The sequence below is a fragment of the Poeciliopsis prolifica genome, unplaced genomic scaffold, assembly GCF_027474105.1.
Source record: "Poeciliopsis prolifica strain line A6 unplaced genomic scaffold, Auburn_PproV2 SCAFFOLD125, whole genome shotgun sequence".
Classification (NCBI taxonomy): domain Eukaryota; kingdom Metazoa; phylum Chordata; class Actinopteri; order Cyprinodontiformes; family Poeciliidae; genus Poeciliopsis; species Poeciliopsis prolifica.
In genome coordinates this window covers 77,501-93,825 of record NW_026562500.1, presented here as the reverse complement: position 1 = coordinate 93,825, position 16,325 = coordinate 77,501, and the positions used below count along the sequence as shown (strand labels likewise).

General features: G+C 45.0%; 1 pseudogene; it reads right to left on the bottom strand.

The window, feature by feature from the left end:
• Positions 1-13,692: 13,692 nt before the first annotated feature.
• Positions 13,693-16,325, bottom strand: part of LOC129355150 (transcriptional regulator Myc-like) — a 3,290-nt pseudogene continuing 657 nt past the window's right edge.

Below are 16,325 nucleotides of genomic sequence, written 5' to 3'. Positions count from 1 at the left end.
TGTAGTGTGTGTGTGTGTGTGTGTGTGTGTGTGTGTGTGTGTGTGTGTGTCTCTGTGTGTGTGTGTGTGTGTGTGTGTGTGTGTGTGTGTGTGTGTGTGTGTGTGTGTGTGTGTGTGTGTGTGTGCTAACGGTTCCCATTTCTCCAACAATGCAAAATGCTGAGAAAATGAAATAAAAATAAAACTATTACTTCTGATATTTCTGGTATTGTTGTCACATTATTTATATTTTTGCCTTCTACAAATTTTGCCTTTTTTGTCACTTTATGTTTGAAAGCAAAACAATCTTTGGTTCCTGCAGTTTTGTCCAGGCAGGAGGAAGTTTCTCTGATTGGCTGATTTGTACATTTGTTTATTCCATGTTACTGATATTAGTAGTAATTGTTGGCTGGTGAGGACATACATACATAATCTGATATTTGATGGTGTCCCAGATTTCTTTGATTGTATTTCTGTTCTTTTTATGTTTTTTTTTATATTTATTGATGTTAATAAACTTGAATGTGAAATATAGCAGCAATGACCCAACACATGCTAAACTATGCAGATACTCTGTCTGCGCTGATGAAGATTTACTCACATCAGCATGCTGGTAGCTGGAAACTTAACGCTTTTATGAAGAATTAATCTAAAACTGGAAATGAATAGAAATATTACTTTTACTTACAGCTTAATTGCAGCAAGCTCTGCGCAACGTGTGAGCTGGTCAATAAATCCTGGCAGATTATTTCACTTAAAATAAAAAAATTGCTTTATGTGAATTGAAAAAAAAAACACTAGTGGAACAGATTATTATTCGACATTTGCTCTGGAAACAATAATAAAATAAAATACTTGGTGAGATTTTGTGTTTTTGTGGTGAAGGCCAAAGACTAAAAATATGTTTTAGATGAGTTTAAAATCGGTCCTGCAGCCTGATGTAGTGCTTGCTTCTCCTTAATTACATGTAGTTTAATTTGTACTGAAAACTACAAGTCCCATGATGCAAAGCGGCTGGAGGAGTCTGGTTTGAGAAGAAACAGCAGGAATGACAATCTGGTTACCATGGAGATAATTAACTCCTCAGACGGAGTGATGAAGAGGAGGAGGATGAAGATGAACGCTCAGAAACACAGCGAGCTGACTTTCAGGTGTGTGTTTCCTGTCAGCATGGACTCTGACCATAAGCACGGCGGCGGTGGCGTCAGCCTGTGGGATTTTGTTTCACGTTCCAATAAATTAGAAAACGGAGTTTGATGAAAGTACCATGAAGCAGATATTAATCATAATTCATGAAGCATTTGTTTTTCTGTCTGTCTAATTTCTGAGCAGGTTCATATTTCTTCCAGCAGATTGAAAGAAAAATTCTTTTCATTCTTAACGATGTGAGGAAAAAACAGCAGCTCCTCCGGATTTCTGCTGCTTCTACAAACAAACCAAGAACTTCCCAGCAGATTTCTGGAAACATTTTCTTTAGTTTCTGGAAAACGAGTCGTTTTCAATCCTAGCAACCCCGCTGAGCTCCAGCAGCCTGTTTTCCGTCTGTACAATGGCTGCTGAAAAATGAATGGCTGATGAACCAAAACACAACATTCTAGTTGCTTGTGCAGGAGGCACCACTACTGCTTTTCAATATAATTGTGCATCCGTTTGCATTTCCAGGTGCAAATGTGAACAATGAGTTGGGGGCGTGGCTTTAAAGTGACAGAGACACTAAAACAGTTCACCAGGCACAACTGATCAGATTGAAATCTGATGATCTAAGAATGATTTCATGTAAAAATATGAACATGTTTTGATTTTAACCTGTTCTACAAAGCATGGCAGGTTAGAAAAGTTGAATCTTCGAAAGATGAATTAATCAGAAGACAGACCCCTCATTCTGCTGAGTCAGGAGTTAGACTTTGGTTTCAAGTGCTAACAGCTAGCAGCTAATGGCTCACGGCTAGCAACTAATGGCTAACAGCTAGCAGCTAATGGCTCACGGCTAGCAACTAATGGCTAACAGCTAGCAGCTAATGGCTCACGGCTAGCAACTAATGGCTAACAGCTAGCAGCTAATGGCTCACGGCTAGCAACTAATGGCTAACAGCTAGCAGCTAATGGCTCACGGCTAGCAACTAATGGCTAACAGCTAGCAGCTAATGGCTCACGGCTAGCAGCTAAATGTATAAATAGAGGAAATAAAGGGACAAACGGTTAGTGTGCAAGAAATGAAAGCAGGTTAGAAAATGAACGCAAATTCTCCTCATTGGTTGTTTCAAACCACCTGATTCAGGTCAGGAAATGTCGTCCAATAGGGGCTTGGACAAAGTTTCTCGTTTGCTGTGAGGGAGCGGAGGTTAAACGTTTCCAACCAGAAACAGTCAGAGGATCAGGACGGAGCGGATCAGCAGCTACAATCCGACCGGATGAATCGTCGCCTCCTGGACCGTCGGTTTCATTCGTGCTGAAACATGAAGCCGATGGACTCCAGGAAACGCCGGCAGTCCCAGTTTCACCTGTCGGCCCATTAGTGGCGTCTGCAGCAGCCGGAGCAGGGAGGCTTTCTGAGTCATTCACGGTTTGCAGAATGAAGCTGCAGTCTGGATCAGAACTCAGAGTGTAAAATGACTTTGGTTTCAGTCATCAGATCAATCTTAAATCTCCTTTTGACATTCAGAAAGTCCTCGTGACTCAAAGCGTTGCCGCCTCGCTGCGACCCACAGCCGCTCTTCCTGCCCAGCGCCACTTCTTCATTCGAACCGTCGAAGCGTCAAGTCAGGTGTTGCAGGGGATTTCTCATGACTCCACGCGCTGCATTTGTTTTTTCCAGTGAAGGCGACACAAAGACAGGGACCTCCCCCATCTGCATGACCCCCACGACCTGCTGCTGCAGAGAAACCTGCTGCTGCAGAGAAACCTGCTGCTGCTGCTGCAGAGAAACCTGCTGCTGCTGCTGCAGAGAAACCTGCTGCTGCTGCTGCTGCTGCTGCAGAGAAACCTGCTGCTGCTGCTGCTGCTGCTGCTGCTGCTGCAGCCTGACCTCCCACAGCAGCGCTGCATCTGATCACCTGGAGCCTCACGTCTGAAGCCGCATACGCACAGAAAGTGAAGATTTCAGCATGTATGAAAATAAAGTTTGTGTAAATATATGTAATTTTTCCCCTGGTGTGAAAATGTGAAGCAGCCACACAAACATGATCTGTGAAAAATATCAAACTACAAAGAATCAAAGTCATAAATCCACTGAAATCTGACGACATTCAGTTATTTAGAGCAGGAAGCATCAAACCTCATGATTTTAATATTTTATTGTTTAGATGATGAAACTGAACCGATTTATCCTCAGACAATAAACCAACACAAAATAAAGAACATAAAACAAAGATGTGAAAACATCACAAATTTACTCAGTTTGTCTCATAAAGATAAAACGATTCGTCTGAATGAATCAATGATTTATTTACTCAAGAGAAACCAGGGCTGATCAATAGGTTTGATTACTGCAGGTGATCAATAATCTCAGGTATAGCTGCTCCTGTGGCTCTGATGGAGAACATGGAGCCATTGATCAGAGATCATATTGATCTGCTGGTTTATTGGCGTTTAGATTGATCCAGACTGATCATCCTGGGACTCTGAGCAGAACTTGAAGCAGGTTCTGAATCCGGTTCTGGTTCTGGATCCGGTTCTGGTTCTGAATCCGGTTCTGGATCCAGTTCTGGTTCTGGTTCTGAATCCGGTTCTGGTTCTGGATCCAGTTCTGGATCCGGTTCTGGATCCAGTTCTGGTTCTGGTTCTGAATCCGGTTCTGGTTCTGGATCCAGTTCTGGATCCGGTTCTGGATCCAGTTCTGGTTCTGGTTCTGGATCCGGTTCTGGTTCTGAATCCGGTTCTGGATCCAGTTCTGGTTCTGGTTCTGAATCCGGTTCTGGTTCTGGATCCAGTTCTGGTTCTGGTTCTGGATCCGGTTATGGTTCTGGATCCGGTTCTGGTTCCGGTTCTGGATCCGGTTCTGGATCCAGTTCTGGTTCTGGTTCCGGTTCTGGTTCTGGATCTGGTTCTGGTTCTGGATCCGGTTCTGGATCCAGTTCTGGTTCTGGATCCGGTTCTGGTTCTGGATCCAGTTATGGTTCCGGTTCTGGATCCAGTTCTGGTTCTGGTTCCGGTTCTGGTTCTGGATCTGGTTCTGGTTCTGGATCCCAGTTCTGGATCCGGTTCTGGATCCAGTTCTGGTTCTGGATCCGGTTCTGGTTCCGGTTCTGGTTCTGGATCCGGTTCTGGATCCAGTTCTGGTTCTGGTTCTGAATCCGGTTATGGTTCTGGATCCGGTTCTGGTTCCGGTTCTGGTTCCGGTTCTGGTTCTGGATCCGGTTCTGGATCCAGTTCTGGTTCTGGATCCGGTTCTGGTTCCGGTTCTGGATCCGGTTCTGGATCCAGTTCTGGTTCTGGTTCCGGTTCTGGTTCTGGATCTGGTTCTGGATCCAGTTCTGGATCCGGTTCTGGATCCAGGTTTCTGGATCCGGTTCTGGTTCCGGTTCTGGTTCTGGATCCGGTTCTGGATCCAGTTCTGGTTCTGGTTCTGGATCCGGTTATGGTTCTGGATCCGGTTCTGGTTCCGGTTCTGGATCCGGTTCTGGATCCAGTTCTGGTTCTGGTTCCGGTTCTGGTTCTGGATCTGGTTCTGGATCCGGTTCTGGATCCAGTTGTGGATCCAGTTCTGGTTCTGGATCCGGTTCTGGTTCTGGATCCAGTTATGGTTCCGGTTCTGGATCCAGTTCTGGTTCTGGTTCCGGTTCTGGTTCTGGATCTGGTTCTGGATCCAGTTCTGGATCCGGTTCTGGATCCAGTTCTGGTTCTGGATCCGGTTCTGGTTCCGGTTCTGGATCCGGTTCTGGATCCAGTTTCTGGTTCTGGTTCTGAATCCGGTTATGGTTCTGGATCCGGTTCTGGTTCCGGTTCTGGATCCAGTTCTGGTTCTGGTTCTGAATCCGGTTCTGGATCCAGTTCTGGATCCGGTTCTGGATCCAGTTGTGGATCTGGTTCTGGTTCTGGTTCTGGTTCCTGTTCTGGTTCAGGATCCGATTCCGGTTCTGGTTCTGGATCCGGTTCTGGATCCAGTTCTGGTTCTGGTTCCGGTTCTGGATCTGGTTCTGGATCCAGTTTCGGATCCGGTTCTGGATCCAGTTCTGGTTCTGGTTCTGAATCCGGTTCTGGTTCTGGATCCAGTTGTGGATCCGGTTCTGGATCCAGTTGTGGATCCAGTTCTGGTTCTGGATCCGGTTCTGGTTCCGGTTCTGGATCCAGTTCTGGTTCTGGTTCCGGTTCTGGTTCTGGATCCAGTTCTGGATCCGGTTCTGGATCCAGTTTCTGGTTCTGGATCCGGTTCTGGTTCCGGTTCTGGTTCTGGATCCGGTTCTGGATCCAGTTCTGGTTCTGGTTCCGGTTCTGGTTCTGGATCCGGTTCTGGATCCGGTTCTGGATCCAGTTCTGGTTCTGGATCCGGTTCTGGTTCCGGTTCTGGTTCTGGATCCAGTTCTGGATCCGGTTCTGGATCCAGTTCTGGTTCTGGATCCGGTTCTGGTTCCGGTTCTGGTTCTGGATCCAGTTCTGGTTCTGGTTCTGGATCCAGTTCTGGTTCTGGATCCGGTTCTGGTTCTGCATCTTCCCTGTAAACGAAGCTTCTGCTCAACGTTCCCACTGAACGCGGCTGCAGGCTCTGCTGCTCCGTCTGACTGGAGATTTTATTACTTATTTGAAGTTTTTTCCTTTAAATGGCTCATTTTTATTTTTGACTTTATTTGCCCTGAAAGCAGATTTGAAATAAAATATATAACTATTATAAATTTGTGATTTATTTATACTAATTTACATTAATATGTATTGATGGAGGTGGAGCAGCAGCTGATTTAGTGTGAAACCTGTGCACCGTTTTATCCATGAAGCCTCGACCTCCCGATGTTCTGCTGCATCTGGTTTGGATAAACTTTGGATCTTTCCTGTCTGAAATCTCCAGGTTCTGTTTAAACACTTCTGGATTCTGTTGGAAACAGAAACTTCAGGAAATAATAGTAAAGGTTTCATTCAATGCTGCAGAAACACCAAATATCTGGTGCAAATATTTTATGACAGCTAAAGACCAAACTGACTCGTAAGCGCTTCCATCCACCCATCCAACCTTTCTGGAGGGGGGAGGAGAGCTGCTCCGGCGGGGTCACCTGGCGGTAGTCTGTCGCAGGGTTGTAAGCAACTTTTCAGCTAAATATTAATATTCATAGAAAGTTCCAGATCCACTGGCCACTGTTGAAAATGAAGAACAGAGGGAATCTTGGCCCCATGAAAAAAATGGAATTGGCTAAAGTGATGCAACTTTCCGATCAAAACAACCGATCAGAACCAGCAGGACGTCTGTAACCCAGTTTTAGTGTATTAATGTAATCCTACCTTGCAAAGTTCTTTTATTATGGCTACTCTGTAATCGTTCACGATGCCATAATGAAGCATAAATTCATCCCAAAGGCATTTTGCCACGGTTTGGACTTTTTGTGTAGGAGTTGGACTGGCGATGGCGTACTGAGTGAAGTGATCAGTTAGTACGATCAGACTTTTTGTGACTTGCATCCTTCGTGTTGCTTTGATCTGGATCAATGGATAAGAAATCCATACAAACCAGTTGGATCAGTCCGGTAGACTTTATGTTCACAAGCGCTGCAGCTTTTTCCCGAGGGGTTGCATGTTTTGATTCTGTTCTCGATGTCAGCTGCCATACAAGCCCAGTAAAAACTTGCTCAAGGGAACGCTCAATACCTCAATACCTCAATCAATACCTCAATACCTCATCATCATGGAGACTGTGAACAAGTGCCTCACTGGGTTGCTCAGGTGAGACGAGCTGATAAGTGACATTGCCATCATCTCGGTGTCTTCGGTACAATACTTGGTTGTGCAGCTTGAGACAATTGAGATCTCGAAGCAACAGACTTGTATCATGAAGGTGGAACCTTTTCACCAGCCTCCATTTGGACAATGACCTCACGCAAGCAGGGTCAGCTCTCTGTTCTTGTTTGAGTTGTTCAGCCGACAGATGGGGCACGACTGGAAGACCACCACAGTCGTCTTCATTGACAAAGTCATCTGGTAAGGTGTTTACTGAGACGGCTAACGAGTGCAGCGGACGTGTCGGTTCATTGGAGAAACGACAACACAAGCGTCTCTCGGACGGCTGACGCCACCTCTTGGCTGAAACTGGTATCTTGCTGTGCCAAATGAGTTTGAGCTGTTTCACAACTCGCCATGCAGTCGCCTTGAAGACCGTCTGCATCAGAGCTGAGTTTGCTGCTCCATATCGGAGCTTAACGTTAAAGCTAGCCAACGGTAGCTCATTGCATCCATCTTAGCTGTTGTCAAAATAAAGGTCATGGAGTTCCTGTCAGTAATGACAGTAAACTGGTTTCCATAAAGACTTTTCTGTTCCAGCATCGTTTAGGGCCAAAAACTCCAATTAGACAATAGGCTGATGTGAAATCAGACTGGGCCAGCTATTGGTTGTTTAATCCATCACTAAAGGCATATTGCACCATTTTTAAAGATTTTTAGCACTTTTTGTCCATAGTTATTACCTTACTTTTTTACTTTATTACTTTTTAACTGTACAATAAGACATGAAATCTATTCATACTTTTTAATCTTGTAGAAGAAGATATTAAATCAACATCATTCACTTTTTACTTGGAAAAAAAACTAAATTGTGGAGAGGCCCCTGTTGGTCAGAAAGACAGATCAGATCCATCACGGATCAATACTTTCACTTCAGTTAGTGATTGAAATAAAGAGGTTTTCTTGGTATTTCCAGCTGAATTTGGATTAAAGGGGCAGTACGCATTTTGCTCCTCCCAGATTTACTTCACTTCCTGTCTTTACCTGATTAGCATCCAGACAGGTTGATCTTCCTGTGTGTTTGTGGGACAGTTTCCATATTTAAACTGTAAAATAATGTCACATTTCTTCTATTTTTCAGTGTTTGATAACAGAAACAAAGTCTTTCCTGGCGCTCGGTCCAGCCGACCCGGGTCAGCTGCTCCTCCGCAGGCCGTGACGCAGACAGGAAACGCCATCGGATCCGAGAAGATGAGGGAACCGCCGTCTAACCGTCTGCTGAGTCATGCTTGATTTCACACACAGGAGAATGAGGATGAGGAGGGTGAACAAGGGGAGCGTCCTGACACAGGCAGGGAATCACCGGCTGCACTGTAAAACACAAACGCTACCCAGAGAAACAATCCTGATCGTTTCTGCAGCAACATTTAGCAGCTTGTTTCCAGTTAATAATCGTTTAATATTGATTAAAAAAAGAATCACTGGCAGGTTATCTTGCTTCAAGTGTAATAATCTAGAACTTTTTTAATCTGCATAAGGAATTATTGACTTCAGATTAAGATTGTTGTTTTAGCAGCGGAGTTTGAATCAGAGAAACAAACTGAAGATTGAGAGTCTAACCCAAACCCCAATCCTAACCCCAATCCTAACCCCAATCCTAACCCCAATCCTAACCCCAATCCTAACCCAACGCTGCTGCTGTCCCTCATCATTAAAAGTGTGTGTGTGTGTGTGTGTGTGTGTGTGTGCGTGTGCGTGTGTGTGTGCGTGTGTGTGCATGCGTGTGTGTGTGTGTGTGCGTGCGTGTGAGTGACAGACTAAAAGTTCCTGGTTCTGAGCGGGTTCTGTTTTCTGTGAAGGTTCTGATCCAGGTTTCAGGTGGATGAGATCAGACGGAGTCGGGTCGATGTCATGATGACGTGTTTCTGTTTTATTGTGGCCTGCAAGCAGAATGTGGTTGAGCCATGATGCTGAAGTCTCTCATTATTTCCCCTCTTTGGGAAAACAAAGAAAATACAAATCTCCTGTTTCGCCTCAGTTTCTCTCATTTTGTCTCCGTTCTCCTGTCCTTCAGTTTATCTCTCGTCTTTCCGTCTCTTGTGTCCCGTGTGATGTGGCGGATCAGAACGAGTGAGTCAGACTCTCTGGGTCGCTCAGCCAAACACTCGGCTACTGTATGACGCCCACGCTCTGGTGTTTAAGTTGGCGTGCTGCACAGCGCTCCACCCTGATGTAACAGTATCAGATATTTAACCCGGCTGCTGGAAAAGCTTTTCTTCTTTTGTGGAGAGCACAGCTGTACGCCGCTGCAGGGAACGAAAGGAAAGTTAATCCACAGATAAAGTTTTTCTACAAACAGTTAGTCAGCAGGCGAACATGGAGCAAACTGACCAAAAACACTTTTCCACACATTTCACCGTTTACATGAACGGCAGCCATGGACTCCAATCCAGGAGGTTTTCATAATAACATCTGAAATAGAAGACATTTTATTTCTCTCAATTCTCTGAAAACAAACAAGTTTATTTTGAATATAACATTGTTTTATGTCTTGTCCCAAATACATTTGAAATAAATGTGATTTCTGGGGAAAATCAATGTCTGCACCAAAAAGCCACTTCATCATAAGAATAGGAATGCCAAACTTTGCAGTGACATCTCTCCGTAATCTAGACGAGAATCACTGGATTCATATTTCTGAAATCTCTTAATCAATTTTTCTCCTGATGGTCTGGTCGACCCGGTTCTACTGGAACCAGAACATCTGGAACAGAACCTCCAGCTGCTGTGGTCCTGAGTCAAACCAGCCTGTTCCCCTCCTGGCCTGTGGGGGCGCTGCACCAACAACCACTGCAGGAAACGACACTAAAACCTCTGAAGACACTGAGAGCAACTTCCTGTTTCACCAGATGAAACAAGATGGAGGCGTCAGAGTTTAGTGATTTCTCTTTAGTCTTTGGCTGAAGACCAGGAGCCATTTCTGCTGCTAATGCTAGGCTAGCATGTTAGCTTTGGTTACCCAGAATGCCCTGCGCTGTAGTCCACTTCCTGCTTTTGGAGCGCTCTCTGATCTGCTTGGCGTTCACATTCAAACTGAACCAGACCGAGGTTTGGAGGACCAAAGGTCAAAGGTCGATTACCATCCACAACTCACCAACCCAACCGGACTTTGACTAGACAGACGGTCCGGAGTCGGGTTAAGGTGGACTGGATGATGCTGCTTTCACACTGCAGCCTGAAGTGAACCAATTCACACTTCCAAATAAATGTGACCTGTGCCTGTTCTGCAGGTGAAGGAGCAAATGACCTGAAAGTGTCCCGATTGCCCAGTAGAGGGCAGAATAATGTCAGCGTTCTCAGTGTTCTGCCAACAGCCATAAAAAGGTAGGGTTAGGGTTGGGGTTGCTCGTATCAGGGTGCAGAATAGTGTTGAGTATCAGTGACGTTCAGTTTGGATGAATGCAACCTGGACGTTAAGTCGCATTTGAATCGGATACGTATCGGATATGTCAAAAAAATCTGAATTGGGTCACTTCAGGCTGCAGTGTGAACACAGACTAAATGTAAGGAAGTCTTGGGATGACGAATCAAGGATTTATTGCAACCAGACACTGCAAAGCCCCAAAATGAGCTTCTGTTTGTTGACCGCCTCCTGATTGGCCAGCAGCTGTCAGCATGTGATCAGAATCACAAGAACTTTAACTGATGACCTTTCACAAAGATTTCATTGTGATCAACGCGTTTGTTCAACGTATTTCATCCAACTTCTATGAACTTCTTGCAAAGTTTGTTTGGCTTTGGTCACAACTTGAGCTGCTCACTCAGATGAACATGAAACTGTGAAAAAACTTCTGCCAATGTTCTTTTTATTTATGAAAACAAATAATTCAGCTCCTTTATCTTTCTTAAAATTTACTTTTGAGTTACTTAGAAGTTACTTTAGTCTTATTTTAATATGCACTAGAATACTTGATAAGATTTTGTGTTTTTGCAGTGCAGCTGAATGAAGTGAATGGAAATGAACAGACTGAAAGTTGTGCTCAGTTCTTGGTAGCAAACCTTCATCCTCTGCCTCACCTTTCATTAAAAAATCCTAATCTGAGTTTATCTGGAACCCGACTCATGTCACATCCCACAGCCACTCACTTTGACCTACACACCTGTAAACACACCTGACGCACTCTTAAAGGTGCAGTAACTTTAGTTAACAAACTCCAAACCTTTTCTTTTGCTCCAATTGACTTAATGTGAAGAAAACACCTGGATGAAATGAAATACTGTCTCAACCACACAGGTTTTCGCCAGCGACCTGATTATCTGGTTCAGGTGTTGGCTGGACTGTGGACGCTGATGCAGATATGCAGCAGCGGCTCCAGGCTCCTCTGAACAACCGATAGCAGATAAAGATTCATTTACAGAAGTCATTCCTCACACTTTGAACCCAGGAGGAAGTTTGCACATCTCTACTACCTGGGAGTGGAAAGGAGCGATAAGGACGTGGGATGAGTTCAGAGGGGAGAAGTCAAAATATTCTGCTTCACGTAGTTTAATATGCGTGTGCTGCATGTAAGCGTCTGCTAATGCAGTCAGGACAACTTTCTACATTTTACTCCATCAGGGGAATTGGATGCCAGTGTCATCCAAATCTAAGCCATTGGCAAGTTATAAAATTCATTCAATTTAAAATGTTAACTTTATTGTGATTTTTTGCTTACGTGGCCATAAACCAATTCTTAAGTTAAGAGGAGCTTTGGACTGTTTCCTTAATAGAAACAGATCATTTTCCATTTTTTTCAGTCATCAATTTCTTTCTATTTTGTTGGATAAATTTTTACCATTTTTGACTAGTTTACCCTAACCTGAAAACAGCCACCAATGAACGAGTCCATAAAGTTGTGCAACTAAACGCCATAACAATTATTAATATTAAGATCAGTGTCAGCGGGCAAACACAGGGCCGTAACACAGACCCTGGAGGCTGGGGCCGGGGCCCCGGGGCCACATCCTATTTATAGTTTTCCAGACAATAGAAACACAAATGACTAAAGTTTATTAGTACTGTAGTAACGATTCTCATCCTGATCAGTGGAGACACATTGTTGATGTTACTTCACAAAATAACCTGCAATTCAGTTTTGATCAATGTGATTTTCACAGCGTTGTTGCTGTTTGCAGTAACTGAAAAAGTTACTTTTAATGTAACTTAGTTACTTTCCAAACCAAGTAATCAGTAATGTGATTAGTTACTTTTTCAAAGTCACTGCCATCACTGATTAGAGCTAATGTGTGTTAGCTATAAATAGCTAATAATTTTTTTAAGTTATTCAACTGAATCACACATTGCTTTGCAGTATGCCATTTTGATAAATGTACAGTATTTTGTAATTTTTCCCCATTACTGTACAGTATTAAAACGTTTATATTAATATTTTGACTCAAAATGCATTGATGTTCACCTGAACTTCTCAATGTGGAACAAAAGGATATTTATTTACACCCATGATATTTGGCAAACGATACGATTCAATGCACTTCTACGATTTTCTGAAAGGTTTTAAAGGACAGAGTGATTTTAGTGACATTTTGTGTTCCAGACTTGGATTTAATCAACTGAAAACTGATTAAAAGCACCAACTACACAATACCCGACTGATTGGACAGAGTCTAACTGTCTACAACTGGACAAAATGAATCAAAGATTCAGTGAGAAAATGAGTTGTTCTCATTTAATTCATATGGATTTGATATAAAAGTCAAAGTTTCCACAGTGTTCAGGAGGCGAGTGGGGAGATTCTCAGCCTCTAGACTGTCCATATGCAAGTGATGGACTTATGTTCTTCTTTTGGACATACTGCGTTTGGAGTAGAAAAGATCTTCTGGACTCCAGGGAAAAGGCTTTTCTCCCTTGATCCTGGAGTTAGCCGTGACTGTAGGCTGTTTACTACCAGCTGCTGGGGGAGCGGCTCCGCATCACCCCGAACTGATCCACTCCTTGCTCCGTTCCGCTTCTTTCACGGATACTTAGCAGCAAAATACAGCTCGTTATTTGAGATTTCCAAAAACAAAAGAATTTGATGCTGGAAGCTCATTCCCTGTCACATGACCGGAAATCTGGTTTTAACATTTGACATGTGGAAAAACACGGTTTACTTATTTTATCAGAACTGGTTTTATTTGGCCCATTAATTTAGAAACTGGTGTGTAGTTTTAATGTGCACTTTAAGGAGGCGGAGCCTTGCTTCCCGACGCTTCAGCGTATCGATACTGACGTATCGATACGCTGACGTATCGATACTCAATTCCGTCTGAGGGTTGAAAGATATATTGTAAAATCAATATAATTTTACAGCCCTCATATAAAGTTAGTTCTGGGTTGGTTATAAAGACACTTTATACATCCAATAAGTCAAAAACAAAGTTTTCAAATCTGACATTTCATTTTATTTTCATTTTGAAGAAGGTGCTTTGTCTCCAAATATTCAAAACAAACTACCAAAATAATTTATTTTCAATAAAAAAACTTTTACAATATGTACAATAAAAGGAACGACCCAACTGCAGCAGGTGAGGTAGGTGTGTGAACATTGATGTAGAGGAACAAAACCCAACTAAACTCCTGCTTGTGGTTAACACCCGGCCGGCGCTGCAGCTAACATCATCGCTTTTAACCAAACACTTCCTGACACACAACTAGTTTTAAATTAACTGGATCTTCAGGACCAACCAACTAGAACCTGCTGAAGCCCAATAAAACCTGAGGAAGACCTCTGCATAAAAACGTCTTTCTCGTCATAAAGGCGAACGCGCCGCCCGGTTCCAAACCGGGTCCGAACCGGTTTCAGAACCGGTTTCGGGTCGGCGCTTTAACACCAATGTTGAGTTTGATTCTGCAGCCACTGGGTTCCTCCTGGAACCGGCCCGACCGGAGGACCCAAGTCACCCTGAAACATTGGAGTTTCACCGGGTAGGCCGAGCTCCGGTTTGGGGAAAAGACGGCAGCGCGTGCGTCTCCGTCTGCGGCGCCGCACTATCTGCGCAGCTGCTCTAGCCGGGCCTTCAGCTCCTCCTGCTTGGCGCGCAGCCGTCCCTGCGCGCTCGCAGCGCAGGCTCTCCACCTCCAGGCCGTAGATGCAGTCCCGCGCCTTCTTCAGGATCACCACCTTAGACGCCTTGTCGTTGTGCGACAGCTCCGGCACCTTGTCCCGCAGGCGCAGGAAGCAGTTCTTTAGCTCGTTGCGCCGCTGCCGCTCCATCACGTTGTGAGTCCGCCCGCCGCTCCTCCTCGTCCTCCGACGAGCTTCTGGAAGAAGAGGAGGAAGACGGCCAGGTGGAGCTGCGGGTGGCGTGATGCGCCCGCGACGAGCCGTCGGCGCCTCGCCAGCGCTTGTGGGCGGACGGCGGCGGCGAGGCGGGGCACGGCGCGGCGTAGTTGTGCTGCAGCTGGATGGCGCGCTGCTCCTCCTCCGGGTCGAGGCGGCGGGCGGCCGGCTCGACCGGCGACGGGCTGGACGAGCCCACGGACTCCAGCGACTCCACGTCGATTTCTTCTTCTGTGGGGAAACGAAGCGGAGGACAAACGTTAGCACCAAACGCCGCTGGCTAACATTTCAGAAAAGTTTCAGAAGAACAAAAATAAATGTACAAAAACTGGTGAAAGTGGAGATTAAAAATGGAGATTTATTTACTTGCTTTAATTCCAAACAGACAACTTGTTGAACTTTATTGCAGCTGCAATAAAGTTTATTATTGACTGATTATTTTGACACATTTAAGCCTTTATGATTCACATGAAGATGCAAATAAATAAGTTCCTTTTTGAAACAAGAAAAACATTTTATTTGCTAAAATGCAATAAGGTAGTAGAGTTGCTTTATGTCAAGCTAAAACTGCCTCCAAGTTTTGGATAAATCAGAATTAGACAAGTTGGTTTTTTATATTAAATGTACTTTGACTTTTTGTAGTTTTGGTTTAATTAGTTTTCTGAAAACATTTTTCTCAGCATTCGGTCTTTATCACGTCTGTTCACTCCAGTTAATTCAGCAATGACTAAAATAGTTTCATGAATTGACCTTCATATTTCATTCCCAACAGGAAGTCATGGATGTTTTGAAGCGATCCGATTGGCTGACTGTTGCACTGCCCCCTATGGGTCAGGTGTGTTATAACTAAGTGCAAACCGCAGTTTCCACCCACTGTGGCTGAGATATTCATCCAGACCTTATTCTGATATGCAAAGAAGTTTTCAAGTCAAGTTGAGAACCACTGAATAAAAATGATTTCAAGCTGCCTGCTTTCAGCCGACAGTCATTTCTGCACAAACAAAATCTTCAGTATTTTAGTTTAGTTTCTTGTCCAAATATATCTTGTTTTTTTTTCTCATTTAAAGTGGAATGACAAGTAACTCGGTGTTCTAGGTAAATAATCCTTCAAGTTCTAGATCTAATCTTTACATTGATAACTTGGGTAAATTTCTCCTGAGTGAAAAATATTTGAATCATTATTCAAGAATAAATGGCATAAAAGCAGTTGCTGTGTCTTGCAGAAAAGCGACTTTAAGGTTAGTTTGTTTCAGGCGAAGCTTTAGAAACTACCCAGAACTCCTTGCTTGCATTTTGGGTTTTTGCAGTGCAACGTGTGCAGCTCGCAGCCAGGACAGACGGGAAGTCGGCCGGACTCACCGGAGTCGCTCGAGGACGCGGCGGTCTCTCCGCCGGCCGAGCCGTAGTCCGACGTGACCTCTGAGGCCACCTGCTCCGGCGCGGCGGCCATCAGGTCGTGGCAGTCCAGCGTGGAGCCCACCAGGTCCTCGAAGATGCTGGTGTCGATGGCGGACAGCAGCGGGCTGGAGCCCAGCACCGACAGCTTCTCGTCCAGCTTCTCCGAAATGCAGAGCCACAGGGCGTCGTCGGCCGCCTCGTCCTGGGGCGTCCGGGGGTCGGCGGAGCCAAACAGGTCGCAGGTCCAGTTGAGCAGCTGGAGGTCCTGGTCCTCAAGCAGGATGTCGGACATGAGGCCCAGCTGGTCCTCCTTGTACGGCGGATTGGCCTGGCCCGGCTTCAGGGGGGGGAGCGCGGCGGCGTGGGGGGGTAGTCCATCTCCATCAGGCTCTGCACGTCCTCAAACATGAACGGCTCCGAGCTCAGCCAGTCCGGAGACAAACCGCTCAACATGTCGGGTCCGAAGCCTGAGAACAAAATCCAGAAAACAGAGCCGGCCTAGTTAAAGTTCAGCCTCCGTCTGCTACTGAAACCCCCGGACCGTCTGCGCTTCTTATACCTGTTTACATCACGCTGGCCACGCCCCTTTACTACGTTCCGTGACGTTTACACACCATGACGTCACAGAACAGTTGGGCCAAAAACTTTGGGGGTTTTTTCCCGAAACTTTAAAACAAAAACAAGAGACGAGGAACCGAGCCGGTACCGGTTCTACTGGTTCTACTGGTGCTGAGCGTGGACTGGGCATCCCGCTGGGTCGGAACCAGAGGG